At 37.4% G+C, this 16,322-nt stretch overlaps 1 pseudogene across 1 annotated transcript in view; it reads right to left on the bottom strand.

The window, feature by feature from the left end:
- The window catches only part of LOC101699202 (broad substrate specificity ATP-binding cassette transporter ABCG2-like), a 66,254-nt pseudogene that overhangs the window by 14,612 nt on the left and 35,320 nt on the right, over positions 1–16,322 (bottom strand). Inside the window, exons 3-12 of the transcript XR_015452866.1 lie at positions 13,465–13,524; positions 12,783–12,897; positions 12,077–12,226; positions 9,241–9,398; positions 6,407–6,555; positions 5,232–5,334; positions 4,192–4,439; positions 3,554–3,635; positions 1,439–1,528; positions 172–294 (exon numbers count right to left, since the gene is read on the bottom strand). The product of XR_015452866.1 is annotated as a broad substrate specificity ATP-binding cassette transporter ABCG2-like (transcript). The remainder of the gene's footprint in view (positions 1–171; positions 295–1,438; positions 1,529–3,553; positions 3,636–4,191; positions 4,440–5,231; positions 5,335–6,406; positions 6,556–9,240; positions 9,399–12,076; positions 12,227–12,782; positions 12,898–13,464; positions 13,525–16,322) is intronic.

Genomic DNA, 16,322 nt, shown 5'->3' with positions numbered 1-16,322 from the left:
AAAATCTTGAAAATAACGTCCACAATGAATAGATATTTTACAGTCTCCACATGCTTCCCTAGCTCATGATTTGGTATGTAGTTTTGAGAACCATAAGTATAATAACAAAGGGTAACTGGCTTCACTTGACATCCAAGACTAAAGACACAGCCTCTCTGTCTTGTTACTTACCTACTATGAAGTACAGTATGCAAGTAAATATAAAAGTTTGCAACAACCTCTTTGGTACTAAATCAGATAAGTTTTCTAAGGAAATAAGATGATACTCTGTAGTATCTACTCATTTACTCATGCCTACAGAAGAAAAAAATATATATTTTACATTCCTGTTAAGTTTATAAGGCATAAGCTAGTAGATAAGAGACTTTCACTAGAGTTCTCCTGCCACATGTGGCATTAACATGAGAGTTTCCCACATCCTCCATGCTCCCTCCAACTCTCGATGCTCTCAGATGCCAGAACCCCTGGGTATCAGCCACAGGAGGCTCTCACTGTGACCCTCTTTCATTACAGATCTCTTCTGGGTGCTGTCCATAGAAGACCCAAGACCACCTCCATGTGCAGAGTCTGTGTCTCTTCCCTCTCCTCAGAGGCTGTGTTTCTCCTCAAGTGCTGCCTCTCTATGAAGAACAGCACTGCAAACACTAATCTCAGTGGCCATGAGGGCTCTTCTTGCCTCACTTCTGATTATGAAGAAGGTGACAGTATTATTCTCCAAGCCTCCCAAGGTAGCTTTAGATTACTAAATTGTTTTGACTTCTACTACTCCCATGCTAAAAAGTAAAATATTTCTTCTTCTAATTATTACACCTCCAACCTACACAGTCATATCAGCTACCAAATCCTAATCTTTCCTCATCCTGACATCTTTCTCCAATAATTCTATACTCCTCCATGAGGATATTCATTCCATCCCTCTCTGATGATACACAAGGAACAAAAACCATTCTTCCCTTTACTATAAAGCTACCCTTTGGCTCTTTCCACTCCGGCAATTACCTAGGGATTAATTTGGTCACATTTTTTGTCATCTTTACCTTCCAATTCCAAATTGCTGATAGACCCACTGTTCAATCTTTTCCAAGCCCTTCAACCTTAACCAAAGACTGTTCAGCTTCTTTATCACTGCTTTCCCTGCAGCACTGCGATTTGCTGACCATACCATAAACTTGAAACACTTTTACTTTGGTAGCAGGCCCAACATACTTTTGATTTTCTCCCCTGTCCACAGAGACTATTTCTCAATAAATGTTGATAATCCCCATAAACATTTGGCATCTCTTGTAAATGATAAAAATTTACAATTTATAACTGTAAACCAATCCAATAAAGAAAGAAAAATAAAACGCAGTGGTAACCCCCAGGATGACATTCTTAGCCATATTCTAAATAAAACCAGATTGCCCAATATCCTCTTTCCTGAACAGAGCTTTCTCACACAAAGAGCTGCTTCTCCTCCAGAAAGAGCTCTATTGCAGACAAGCAGCTGAAACAATGGGAGACTATCACCATATAGAACACCCACGTCCTGTCAAGATGCAGCAGAAATGAAAAGCTCCAGTTTCTTAAACACCTTTAGGTTAGTTTTCTACTCACAGGACTTTTTCCAGAAATGATGTAACTTTCAATTGGTAAGAAAAAAAGAGAGAGAGAGAGAGAGGAGGAAGAGGAGGAGGAGGAAGAAGAGGAGGAGGAAGAAAAGAAAAGAAAAAGAAAAAAGAAAGAAGATGGAACTGTTCTGGGGCAAATGGAGAGGGAGAGAGATCAAGAAGGCAGAGTAGAAAGAGACACTAGTTCAAACCCACTCCATGACCTAGAATTGAGATATTCAATTCTTTCCTTTATCTGAGCTCAAAGTCTACTTATAAGCAAAATAGGCCATGCTGACCTTCTAGGTTCTTGCTTACTTCCTAGGTGGATGTTTTATGTTTTGAGACCTTAATGTTTTTCCAAGTCTTCATCCATGCCCTGGACCTTTTACATGACCTGGACCTTATCAGCATGCTCACAGGATATTAGACAGACATTCCTCTTTGAAGGACCTACCTGTTTAATAACTGTTTGGACTTACAACCAAGGCATGCTGTTCACTTATAACCCACTGTTCAGACTTATGACCTGCATTTGGACTTACTGATGCAGGAATATGAGAAGCAGTGCAGCCTTATGGTGGTTTCTTCTACTTCTTTATTAACAGGTTTCTTCTCAAAACCTACACAGAGCACCAGGACTAGTTCTTCTATTTCTAGTTCATCATCTCCCTTGCTCAGGCCTTCTACGTCCGATCATAATTCCAGTGATGACATTTATGAGGACTTTGAAGGATTCAACGACTAAAATGTTAGCTTGGATGTCTTTTTTTGTACATTTCTATACATCTTTTTGAAGCCTCAATGTCTCTTTCCATACAGCACACACCTTGTTTATACCATACTGTAATTTTTGTTGATTGCACTGTTTAATACAGTACTATGGTTTTATGTTGTTATACATTACAGTACTGCATGTAAGAGTTATACAAATAAAAGCAAAGTCATCAAATTGGAGTTTCCTTTGACCATTTCTTTGTTTTGAATATTGTAATGTATATACTATATACAATTCCTGATTCAGCATGAATTCACTTAATGACTTAGTCACAGGAGCAGAACTTGGTTGTTAAAATAGGAATGTCTGTATTCGCTTCACCTAAAGTGTGAACCACAAGGTTGTGTGGATTTTATCTACAGTTAGTGATTCAGAAAGCAAAAGAAAAACAACATCCTGTCTTCTTTGATTTTCATGTAGCCCCAAGCCACCTGTCTCCAAGCCTCCTAATGGCTAATTTCTGCCTAACATGATGGATTATTACTCAAGTCTTAAAAAGGAATAAAATTCAAAGACAAGTTAAAACTTTCATAAACCTTGAAGACATTATGCTTAGGGACTGGCACACACTGACACACAGACACATAGACACACACAGACACATACACATACACACACACACACACACACACACACACACCCCAAATATCTGTGGCTCCATGTATATGATGTTCCTGGAATAGTCATATTCAGAGACAGAAAGGAGAACTGTATTAAGAAATTGGGGCCAGGGATTTAGCTCAGTGGTTTCACCGCCTGCTGTGCAAGCACAAAGACCCGAGTTCGGTCCCCAGTACCAAAAAAAAAAAAAAAGAAAGAAATTGAAAGAGGTTGGTATGGGGAATTACTTTTTGACACATACGGACATTCCTTTTGAGAAGATGAAAAGCACTTCTGGAGTTGGATGGAGTTGGATGGTGGTGTACCATGTGAACATACTTGAAGCTACTGAACTATACATTTAAAAATAGTTAAAATGGAAATTTTTGTCAATAGTTTAATGCTGTATACATACATGTTTTTAAAAAAACCAAACTCTTTCATTCAGTTTCCATCAAGTTTCTCCTCTCATCATAATAATGCAGTGACATACTGTATTTTTCTTAAATTCTAATTCTTAACAAGTATGTACAAGCTTAAATAAAATAACAGTATTTTCTCAAAATCAACAGAGAAAATTACTTACCTATTCTGGATTGCAGCAAATCATTTTTGAACCAGAAGAAAAAGCTACCTGTAAGCAGTCCCTCTATAATTGTGATAACGATCTTTTCAAAAAGAAAATAGAATTTCAATTAGAAGTAAAATTTTTTGCATATATTTTTATGTACATCTGAGTAGTAAATAATATACAATATATAATTATTGAATTATACTTCAATATATTGATTACAATATATGTATATATATGAATATGTATATATTCAAATATTACCACTGAACTAAGCACTTTAAATGGACTGGCCATTGTTCCTTGGAGAAGGTAAAGTATACTTTACTAGGTCACCCACTAAAGGAAACTGAAGTGTTGCGCTGTTTGAGGGAAAACAGAGGAGATGACTGAAAAAGCGAAAGTTCCTCCCAGTGTCCCGCCAGGCACTGCCAGATCAGGGTGCAGTTCAGGTGCTGCACTCATGAATGCCACACAGGGGAGCACAACAATGCAGACACCTGGAGAAGTCCTTGTGAAATGACAATGAAGTCCACATGACTAAGAGTTGTGTCTTGAACTGACACCTCAGCCTCTGCCACTACAAAGTTTTATACTTCAAGAAGCCACTATGCAGTTTTACACTTCAAGAAGAAAAGAATCTTCCAGGTTACCTGAGTTATACAGGTCTGGAGATCACCCACAAAGTTTTTAAATGAATGCCATGTAATCCATCTGAGTTGGTGATAAAATGAGGTGGCACAGGTGAACTCCTTGAAAGCTAAGCTCCTCTTCTTCTGACCATCTGAGAGTTGATCTAGTTCAGTTTTTGTATCTCTGGAGAAGGAGGAGCTGGCATAGAACTCAGTTAAGTTCTCTATGACTGACTCATCTCTCATGGGAAACTCGTCAATTGTCTCACCTTTGTAATAAAAGTGGACAAAGAAGGGAAACAGTATTACAGACAAGAAATGACTGAATATATTTTACTGTGACTCCTTATATAACACCTTCCCTGTATAACTGATAATATGAAACTCAAGTTCTTGCATTTTACTATTTGCAAAGCCTAAGGTGCCAAGTTTTTTTGTTTTAAAAATAATACAGGAATGAGTATTCTTAGAAGCTGAGGCAGGAGGATCTCAAGTTTGACCACAGGCTGGGCAACTTACTAACACCTTGTATTTAAGAAAAACAGATAAATAAATAAAAAGGGTTGGTGATATAGCTAAGTGGTTCAAATACCTGTTTGCATAAAAATAATGATCATATTTATTTTTATGGAAATTCCTCTTAGAACTGACAGTAGTTTATAAATGCTTATTTGTAAATTACATAAAAATATCAACACCGATCATCGATAATAGTATATTTGCGAATTATCAGAACACTACTTTAATCTAGGTATTGCGGCACACACCTGACATCCTGGTAACTAGGGAGGCTGAGGCAAGAGCACTGCAAGTTGCAGGCCAGCCTGGGCCCAGACTCAAAATAAAAATTATAAAAGGGTGCGGGTGGAGCTCAGTGATAGAAGGCTTATCTAGCTTCCACAGACCCTGTATTCAATCGTTAGCATCATAAATAAATAAATAAATATATATATAAGGTACAGTGCATTCACAATTCACAAATCCTTTTTCAGATGAGCTTTCATATTGCTAAATCTCTGCCACTCCACTTAGGTAAAATTCTGTGAATTTCACAGACTCACATACATTCAAGGTTGTCTTCCTGTCTAACTTCACAGCAGTGAAGACTCCACTAACGACATCCAGGAAAGTCTGCAGGGTTGATGTAGGGCTCATAGTTGTAACCTATGGAAGAAAGAAGGCAGCTCAAGAAGACAAAGCTGATGTCCTTGGAAATGAAAAGGATTAATATTAAAGGGTAGGTGAGGTGATGTTGGCAAAATAGTATCTCAAAATGTCTCCCTCATCTTTTTCCTCTCTTCTCCCCTCACTTATCTAAATCTAGGTCTAAGAAAAAGTACAAGTGCCAGCATGCATTTTACCCCAAGTTCCCCTAGGAAACACTGGAACAGCAGTATACACGGAAGCAATGCTGGCTTCTCCACCTACCAAATTCAGAGGTTGAAGTTTTTATTTGTCATGCAATCATAACTCCATATACACAAAAAATCCTCACAACAGCACTCTGCATAGAGCATGACCAGCACAATACATCTGAACTCTGACCTCAACTTCTAAGAAAGATGACTCATAAATATTTAAAATGTTTATAGGGTCATGGGGAAGCATCTATAGTCACATCAAGGTATCTCAAAAATGAACCAGAGGGCATGCACCATTAAAAACAAAATTACCTAATTCAATCTGAAATAGAAAGATACAGTTCAAAAATGTTGGCACATTACAAACAGATTATGGAAGTTTATTTATAAGTTGCCTAGGCTGGGCAAATTAGTGGCTTAGTGAGAACCACTGTCACAAAAAAATTTTTAAAAAGATTTAGAGATGTAGCTCAATATGAAGGTTCTTTCTTCAATTCTTAATAACTCAAAAAGAAAAACAGAGAGACAGGTATGTTCAAGAGACATAACCACTGTGTGTCCAACGTATCAGTTACTAAACACTCAAGAAAATGTTACCACACCTGGGAAGCAACACAAACATAGGCCCAGCAGACGAATTCAGACAGACACACAAGTGCATGCATACTCAAATAGGACAGGAAATGGAACATAAACAACAAATGAGTGCTTCATAATGAAGAAAAGTGCTGATACTAAACTGACCAAAGATGTTTTAGAGTAGTAGAACCCAAGGTCCGTCTTCACAAGATCAAACAGCACTCCTGCTGACCTCCTCTGATCTCTTCCAGGATTCTTTGCATGAGGGACCTACTGCATACAGAACTCAACCATACCTGCTGAAGCAAAGTGCTCTACAGCCTTCTGTGCAGGACTGTGGAATATTAGTTTTCCTGCAGCCAATAAGGTAAGGCTGTCAAACATCTTGAAGATAGAATACCAAGGCTGATGAATGGAGATCACTGTCTATCCCTGCCTAGACAGCCTATGTTAAAGGAGAGAAAACAACCAACCATTACACATCTGAACCTTGCACTTCCTGATAAAATAGTTTATTCCTGATTTAGACCATTTGATTCCAGCTCAGTTTCATCTTCTCTTACACATGTTATCTCATTTCATATTTTAGTTGATGCTACCTTTAATGCTTTTATTTAAAAGATAAGGGCTTCTTATGGATGGTGCATTGACAGTCTAGAATCCACTAAAAGACTTAGTAAAAATGCAGATTCTTGGACAGTCTTTCCAAACAATGAATCCGAATCTCTGGGGTGGGTACAGGAAGTCTAGATTATTAACAACCACAGCAAGTAATCTATAAATATACTCCATTTTGAGTTACATGGACTAAATATTAAAAGAATAATCAAGGCTTAAACTTAAATCTTTTTGCTCTTTATGATTGGTATTTATTATTCTGTCCTGAGAAAACAACTTTACAAAACACTTACTATGTCTTTTCCACATTCTTTGAAGATAATCTCACTTCAATTTTCACAATGTTGTTGGAAGGCAGGTGGATAATATTATTTGCCTCCTTTTATGGATAATGTGTTAACAGATCAAGACTGGTAGGTGTCACAGATAGTATGTGGCAAGGTTATGATATGGTCTAATTCCATGGTAGAAACCATGTTAAACTAGTTCTTCATAAGGAGATAATATTTATGAGTAAAAAATGACTTAATTTCCTTTGCAAAATTCTAATTACAATATTTTATTAAAGTTATCAATTTAAGCATTTGATATGCACCTAGTATAGACTAGCAGTGTATCTAAGGGTGTTCTGTGTAAAATATCAGGAAAGTTGATCAACAATTTCAGCACAGTGTAGAAGACAAGTAGCTAAGATTTCTTTTAAGCAAAACAGACTTGCAACTCAGTCTGAAGATGCTGTAAATAGAATATGAAAAGGGCCAACAAAAATGAGCTAAAAGGAGAGAAGATACTCAAGATAGAATAAGAAGGTCAAAGAACTATGAAACAAAAGTGACTATGTCAGTAATAAAAAGCTCAGTTTCAAAGAGCAAAGAGTCACAGCCATTGTATGTGTGGGTTGGTACTGGATGAAGAAGATATGTAAATGTACTGAAAAAGCAAATCAGACCTATGATTGCTGCTTAACTCAGGAACTGGCACTTTGTCAATAGGGAGGTGGAGAAGGCCTGGATAGGAAGCAAGACTGCCTGAGAGCTCTGCTACTCAGTGTAGTGTGAACACCTGTGCCCTGAGTGTCAGTACCTCCTCTTAGAGTCTCCTATGGAGGATCTGGCTGTGCCTCAGACATTCAGAAGCAGGCTCTGCATTTTACCTGACCTGGGGTGATGAGTATGCATTGTGGCGTTTGAGAAGGAGCCATCAGCTGGTCTGCACAAGGAGGGATGCTGATGTGCTATGCAGTGCTTTGTATCATTTATGATTCTCTCATGAGCACACTTAACACAGTTAAAGAGAATAAAAATGCCATGGATATGTTCTGTAATAGGATGTGACCATAGACGTATAACTTGGCTTCCTATGTCTGCAATTGAGAAATGAAATTTAAGTATAAAAATTCAAATATTTTGTAATTTTCCCATTTTTTTCTCTCGTAGCAGAGACTTGCTCCTGGGGCCATGTGCAAGAGTGGAAGCAAGATAGAGATGGAGAGGGAAAGCCATGAGGGGTGTATGCACAGCCCCTTAAAAATGGGGCCTAGGAGTTTCTAGATGTGGGAGACAAAGGGAGTAACCAGATCCATTGGGATGGAATGTTGTCCAGTGGAAGAGCAGTTACACAGTACATGTGAGGAACTGCACTGGATCCTGAACATCATCCACACACTGAAATGGTACAAATACATACATATAGTACACATATATGCACACAAACACACACTAAATATATTTATAGTCAATGTAATTCTAAGTGAAATATAGAAACCTATTTCCATAATTCACATATACATAAATACAGACTCATAAGTGTATATTTCTTAGGTCTGTCTACTATGGATGTAGAAGCAATAATCTAGTAGTCTTTAGGCAATTAAGGCTAAATCAATTCTGAGTGGGTGACTAATATCCATTTAAAATGACATATACATCACACACGTGAAGGGACAATATGGCCATCTGCAAGCCAATAGCAGAGGACTCAGAAGAAATAACCCTATGGACAATTCACTCTGAGATGTATAGCCTTCAAATCTACAAGAAAATCAATATCTATTTTTAAGCCAACAACTCTATAGTATTTTGTTATGTAGAACTTTAGCCAAGCTCCACTTCTCTTATCCACTGAGTTCTGTCCCTCGGTCCTCTCAGATATCTCACATGCAGCAGGCTGCCTTGGCCCCAGGGACACTGGCTGTTCCAACTAGAGTTCTCTCCTGCCGGATCCAGCCTGGTTTCACTCCCCTGCTTGCAGCTCACCTGCCACAGTCTTGAGGTCTTCTCTGACCTTCCTGCTATTCAAATCAGCCTCACCACCACCATGGCCACTCCTCTCTGTGCTTCTCTTTCATCTGTCCTGATAGCACTGCTGTGTTCTTTGACTGTTTCCCTCTAACAAGAAAGGAAGAAATTCTGCTGCTTCATTTTTGCATCCCTCCACCAAGAACATCTCATCTATACACAGAAGAAGTGACTAGATATGAAATAAATAAAAGAACAGTTCCCACAGCAGTTACCTTTTCAGAAGTAAAAAGACAGTATGTGCTGTGCTCGAGTCCAAACCATTAGTAGGCTCATCCAGGAACAAGATGGAAGGATCAGTGATCAGCTCCATAGCTATACTGGTCCTTTTTCTTTCTGCTGTACTCATACCGTGGATAAGTTCAGTTCCAACCTAAAACAAAACACTATCAATCTGAACAGGAATGACTGCATTCACTGTCACTTGGTGAAGAATTTTGTGACAGCCCAGTGGAAGACACTCTATCTTATTATATTTATTATTCTGAACAGCTAATACGGGGACATCTGGGAGAAGAAAGAGGATTCCATTTCACCAGATGAGCAAACGTAGGCTCAGGTCAGAGTTGCTAAGTGGCTGAGATCCGATATGAAATTCATATTTTTCATAGATCTGTAGGTGCCTTACCAAGTGAAATCTTTACTTGTAAGCCAGTAAGTCAGAATACTAAAGATATGGATGACATAGTGAAACCAGAGTCTAGAACAGGAGTCAAAAGCCAGACACTGTGGCATGCTCCTGCAATTTTGACACTCTGAGAAGCTAATGAGAAGGACAAGTTCAATTCCAGACTTAGCAACTTAGCAAGACTCTGTTTGAAACTTAAAAAAAAAAAAAATTAAAATGGGCTAGGGATGAAGCTCAGTGTGAAGGCCCTAGGTTCAATCCCTAGTACCATGAATGAATGAATGAATGAATAAATAAATAAATAATAAATAACATAAAAACAGGAAAGGAAAAGGGAAGAAATCTATACAAATGTATTTGTCTCCTAGCAACACCCCTCTCTGTCTCCAGCAAAATTCTCCAAGTAGAATCATAAGGCAAGAGTGGACCTGAATTCAGAAAGGTTCACTTTTAATCAGACTACATTAGCAGGTTTTTGATTTGCATAACACTTTCCTAATTGACACTGCCTGGGATCTAATGCATCACAGAATTTTTTATTGATCTTCTCAGACAAATGTAAAAAGGATATTTCACAGGGCACCTGTCTCAAACTCTTCAACCAATCGATAGCATTGTGTATGATTAAGGGAGGGGGAGGGAGGAAATGTGAAATTGTAATTTAGAGTCTCCAAAGACATAATAATCATATGCCACTCATGGTTCTCAGTGGGGACCTATTAAAAACTGAACTACAAAAGACATTTGGAGACAATTTGGGGCATATGAATGAATATGGTTTTAATGAGTATGTTTTTTGTTAGTTGATAATTGGTTCTGATAGGTTATAGATCCATAATATGTACTCAGGGGTGAAATAGTACATAATTTTGCTTACACTGTATCAGTAATTAATAGTTGAGGCAATAATGGGATACAATGCTAAGAACTAAGAAATTAAGGTGAATAGGATTAGTAATTATACATTTATATTGCTATATTGCTTTCTTTTTATATCAATGAAGCAATCAGATTCTTTTCTCAGAATTTCTGTTATATTTAATACATCATAGAAAGTAAAAAAAATAATTATTTCACTCAATTACATTATATGAATTCTAAGAAGTCAATAATAATTGGGTATTTTTCCTGAAAATTCCAGAATATACAGAATAAAACACACTTTAAAAATAGAGTAAATGCTGGAGATTTAGCTCAGTGGTTATACCGCCTGTCTCAAAAGTGCAAGGACCAGAGTTCAATCCCCAGTACCCCCCTCCCCCCAAATAAATAAATAAATAAATAAAAATAAGAGTAAAAGGAAGGATATTGTGGGAAAGACAAAAGCAAGTAAAATTTTTTAAACTGATGGAAATAAAAATGATTCATTTGTAGGGCCAGGGGTTTAGCTCAGTGGTTCCACTGCCTGCCTCAAAAGCACAAGGTCCTGAGTTCGATCCCCAGTACCAAAAAAAAAAAAAAAAAAGAATCATTTTTAATAAGAAAATAAGTAGTAAACAGTGGCATTTCAGGGTTATTTTTCCAAATACAACAGAGTTCTACAAAAAGGTTGTCATCAAGTATGACGGGAAGCAGCAGCCAGTAGAACTATTTTTCTTCATTGTCTCTAAGGAAGGGATGTCATAGTGGGTTAAACCACTTTAGTTATTATCTAAATAGCTCACTTTCACCTAATGCTCCAAATGACAGCTCAGCATTTCTTTCCTATGACATTATCAGCTTGAGATGTCACTCATTCTCTTATTTTCCTTCATGATCCTGCACAATCCTCAAAATAAGGAGTTTCTCTGTCATATTTTTTTATTCTTTCCCAGAAGTTTGTCTATAAAAACTGAAAGGGAACCTAGAATAAATAGAAGAGTCTGAAAAAACTACTGGTAGAACAAAGAGAAAAAAGAAAGAGATAGATAAGAAAGAAACAAAACTGGAAAAAAAGAAAAGTTAAAATGAAAGCCACAGAAAATAACTGGAGAACTACACAAAAGTAAAAAGTGCTGAGCAACAACTCTTGGATCTCATCATTTATCAACTTCAGAAATAAACTTCCAAAAAGCAACCAAAAAAAGTCCTCTGTAACAAGACAGAGATAGATGAATTCTTAATTTGGAGAATAGAAAAACAAATAGAAACGTTAGTGCAAAGTTATCAAATGATCCAGAACTGATACAATGAGGATATGGAAAAGCAACATGAAGAAGTTTTTCTTCCTAGACTTCACTCCATCACCACGATTCAATCATTCTTAAATTGATTTTTCCACCTTAATTTCCTCCTCCTCATCATGGAACTAGTCACTTTCCTCACAAGAGAAAGCAGCCACTTTGACCACACACGTTATAGACAACCTCTGATTAAGGTCGGATTATCAACAGAGGAGAAGTCTCATCACCTGGCTAAGATTCTACGAGTTTAACTCACAGTACCTTGGAATCTGCCACTTTATCCAGATCTAATTCTTCAATAACCTCATTAATCTCATTTTTTTCATGATTTGTCATAGTTGTTGGAAGCCGAAGAGCTGCTGAAAACTGTAAGTTTTCTCTCACCGTCAGTGTGCCCTTCATGATATCATCCTTATGGAAAATGATACTTTACTGAGAAAAAGTCTTATCTAAGATCATCACTCTAGAAGATATAACTTAATCCAAGATCATACCACATCTAAAGTAAAGCTCTACCTTATGGTGATCTTTCAGTCTTACAAATTATACTAACTACATACACAGACAACTGCAGAACCTATTGGAATCACATTTCACCCCACATTTGCACACCCAAGGAGAGCACAGGCAATTACGATGACTAATAGTAAACACTTTCAGAATCCTTTGTACCGGGTTTGTGAAAAATATCTTTTAGGGAAAGGAGAAAGTTGAAGCAAGGATAGCACTGGACTATTTTAGAAAATGTATACCATCTATAATCGATACCACTGTTCTAAAAGGTCTTATTCCAGATCCTCTCTGCATGGCCATTTAACATCACACTAAATATAATGGATAATTATTAAGAGATGGTGTGAAGAGATTGGTTCTATATGTATATCTTCTAATCAACTGGAAGCTATAAGCCAAGACACTTGCTATATAAAAATGAGGAAACATAAAATGCAAACTCACCAATACTTACCCGTGCCACATAAGCTGAATAACATTTGAAACTGGAAGAATGAGGTTCTCCATTTATCAAAACATCTCCACAGAATTCATGTGAATCTTTCCTTGCAGCTAAGACATCTAACAATCTATAAAAAGAAATAAATATTGTGGGGTTTTATCCTTAAAACTTAGGCCACATCTCTGATTTTTCTGTTCAAGTCAGAAAATAAAGTGGTAAAGAAATATGATAGTATATATATAATTTTTTTTATTACGTGCTGCATGAAAGCCAAAAACCATAAAAGCATAGTATCATTGATTGGCTTATTCAGCACAGACCTCCCAAGTCATCCTTCTGGTTGTCTGATCTTTGAAGTTCCAATCCAGGCAATGTGCTGCTTTATCTAAGTCTCATGCCCACACACAGAACTTCTGTTACATCTTTCCACTTCAGATATTGTTCACTTATTTTCCCTCTCCATTGGTTCATAATATCGGCTGCAGAATTCCAATCACTTTATCATGTCCTATTAGTAAACCTGGCCAATAAGACTTTGTGGTCCTCAGGACAAAACTTCAAGCTGGCCCAACTGCACATTATTCACAGTACCTAGGGGCATGCCAGACATGCAGAGCAAATGCTCATGTAACAGTGATTTGTAAAGGACACTGAAATTGCACAGAAAAAGGCTAACACTTTGTTTTATACTCACACAGATTTGCCTGCACCTGTGGGTCCCAGAATGGCATTGAGGCCAGGTTTCATGATCCCACTGTAAACATAAAAAAATACTGAATAATTGTTTCACATTAAACCAAGCTGTACTAGAGTCTAAATTGAATTCACTTAGTGTAGGTTGATGAAATTGTTGACAGAAAGAAACATCAATCTATAAACAAAAATCTGCTGATTAACAGAAGATCACCATACAAAGGAATGATAAAAAAATGAGTCAGGACTAATAAAAAATGGCTCAGGACTCTAAATTCCTTTCATGTAGTCTCAAAACCACTTACCCTTTTGGTAACTATATTAGTTAATGATGTCTAGAGGAACCTAATCAATATAAAACTTACATGCAACTATGCAAAGAGAATTATTAGGCTCATTTCCTGGATCAGATGGAAAAGATTCCCAGGGGCAATCTCCAGGATTAGAGGGAGAAAAATCCAAAATGGCCATCTGCATGCTGGTGATCCACAGAATCTAGTGGCAGCCAAAGCTTGAGGGCCTGAAAGCTCACAGCAGTCACTGTTGAGTCACTTGTGTGAGTCTGTGTCAGAAAGCCAGAGTCTGCAGTGGAACCCTCAGGAGTCTGAACTGGAAGACTGAAGAAACTACAGACCAGTGTCCAAAGCAATGGTGAAGACTGGAGCAATTTCAAAAAAATGAAACACTGCCTTCTACTTTCTCTTTTTTCTGTATTCTACCCATACTCAGATTTGGTCTTCCCTGCTCAATTTGCTGTACACAGACACACCGGGAACTTAGTAATTTCCTAGGTGGTTTTTATTCCAGTTAGTTTCAGATATCACAATTAATTATTACAATCCACCCTTGAATACTTGACAACCAGACACAACTCCTTCAACAACAATCTCCAAATACAATAGAAAGTTCATAATTACCCCTAACATGATATAACTTTTATGCATACAAATGAAAATACACTACCTCCTTCCAAGAATAGAAGACATAGTTTTCCTTTGGGTGATGCTTCCTCTTCTCCCGATATTCCATAACTTACACATTATAATGTAGATTTAACAATGCTTAAGAACCATTATGAAGTCAATGAATATTATGTTCCAAAGAAAGAAAACAAAAACATCTGCTTAATATGTGTCAATATGCACAAACATATGATCAAAATAGGAAAGAAATATGACAATTACAATCCTTATTTCTGTAACTGACTAGTGGCTGTCACCGATACTTAGAGCTACATTCTTCTACTACCCATTCTATACTCCTGGGCCTTCAGTAGGCACCTCAGCAAGTTTTGATTCTTTACCTAGAAGGGTGACAGGTAACTTCATTTGTGAAAGTTCTTGGCCATTTGTCATCCATTCCAGATGGAATGAGGTTGTTATAGTTTTCCACTGCTATGGTTTAGATCTGAAATGACCCCCAAAAGTTTCATGTGTTCGATGGTGGGGCCTTTAAATGGTGATCAGATCAAGTGAGTCCTACACGTGATTTGCTGTTAGAAAATGGGGCCTGGTTGGAGGTGGGTCACTGGCAGTATCACCATGAATGATATATCTGCCTTCCCACCTCCCCTCTTCTCTCTCTCTCTCTGCTTCCTGGCAGTCATATGTGTGCATCTTTTCTCCTCCACCATACCCCTCTGCCATACAACTTCTTCTTTGGAATGGCTGACAATAAATTGAAACATGAGCCAAAATAAATCTTTCATTCTTTAATTTGTGAGTGTTGAGTGTTGTGTCCCACTGATAAGAAAGTGTCTTACACTGACTCACCTGAACCTGATTCAGGCACAAGGAGCCCAAAAAGCTGAAAATATCTGCCATCCAGCCCTTGACAAGAAGAGTTTGCTGACCACTGTTCTAGCCCCTGGTACACAGTTTCCTTGGTCTCCACACCTCACTCTCCACCCATTTGTAACCAATCTCAACCCATCTCCAGCCTTATTTCTTGCTTTACAACATTTGTCTATGTTACTTCTCCCTTAATATACTGTAAATTTCCCCGGAATAACTATGTCATACTGTTATCATCTCTTTTTCCTTCCCTCCCCTAAACATGTGGAACACTGAATATTGAATACATGAAATGAAACCTACCAGAAGGATCCTTGTCACATCTATTCACTTCAGTAGATCACAGTCAATCTTTGGTCATTTTTTATGAACAAGAAATGCCAATGCCTTTGTTGAGCATGGCCCACCTCCCTACTCACATATAAATACCTCTTCACTCTCTTGCTCTCCATGTTTCTAGACCTCCAATTCAATGTTATGGGCTTCTGTTGTGTGTTTTGATTCTTGGATCACAGGAGAATAACACAGTAAAAATGCTCTAGTTTCTTAATCACACATTACACTGTTTCTGAGAAAAGGAGGCCATATCTGGGTCATTACTTATTTTGTATAATACCAAGCATTCAAAATTTGATGAACAAATGAACCTCTTTTATAAGTAAGAAATACTTTTAAGAAAGCAATAAAATATGTGTCCAATTAAAAAAATAAGTCATATAATAGGAAATAATTTATTTAAAAGAGGTATGATATATTCTGCCTGGACAAATATACTTATATTACTATTTGTTATTTCATGTTCTAATATTGTCTCAATAATTTGTACCAGACTTTCCATCCCCCTCCCTTTCTCAATAGGAAGATGATGGAAGTTCTGGGTAGATCAGCAGCAACTGAGAGCTCTCAGGAACATGGACTACAAACAAGGAGGAGTGGGAAGAACAGAGGAGACAGATGTGGTGTGGAAGTCCTCATATTAGGGAATAAGTATATTAAGTATAATGTAAATAAACTTGTAAGTATATTAAGAATACTTGTATTCTTGTAAGTATGCTTGTAAGCATAT

This window comes from Heterocephalus glaber, unplaced genomic scaffold (assembly GCF_053883595.1).
Source record: "Heterocephalus glaber isolate CG9 unplaced genomic scaffold, H.glaber_assembly_v1.0 deba00001454, whole genome shotgun sequence".
NCBI classification, from domain to species: Eukaryota; Metazoa; Chordata; class Mammalia; order Rodentia; family Bathyergidae; genus Heterocephalus; species Heterocephalus glaber.
Note: the sequence above shows the minus strand (reverse complement) of the source record. Positions and strands in the feature narration are given on the sequence as shown.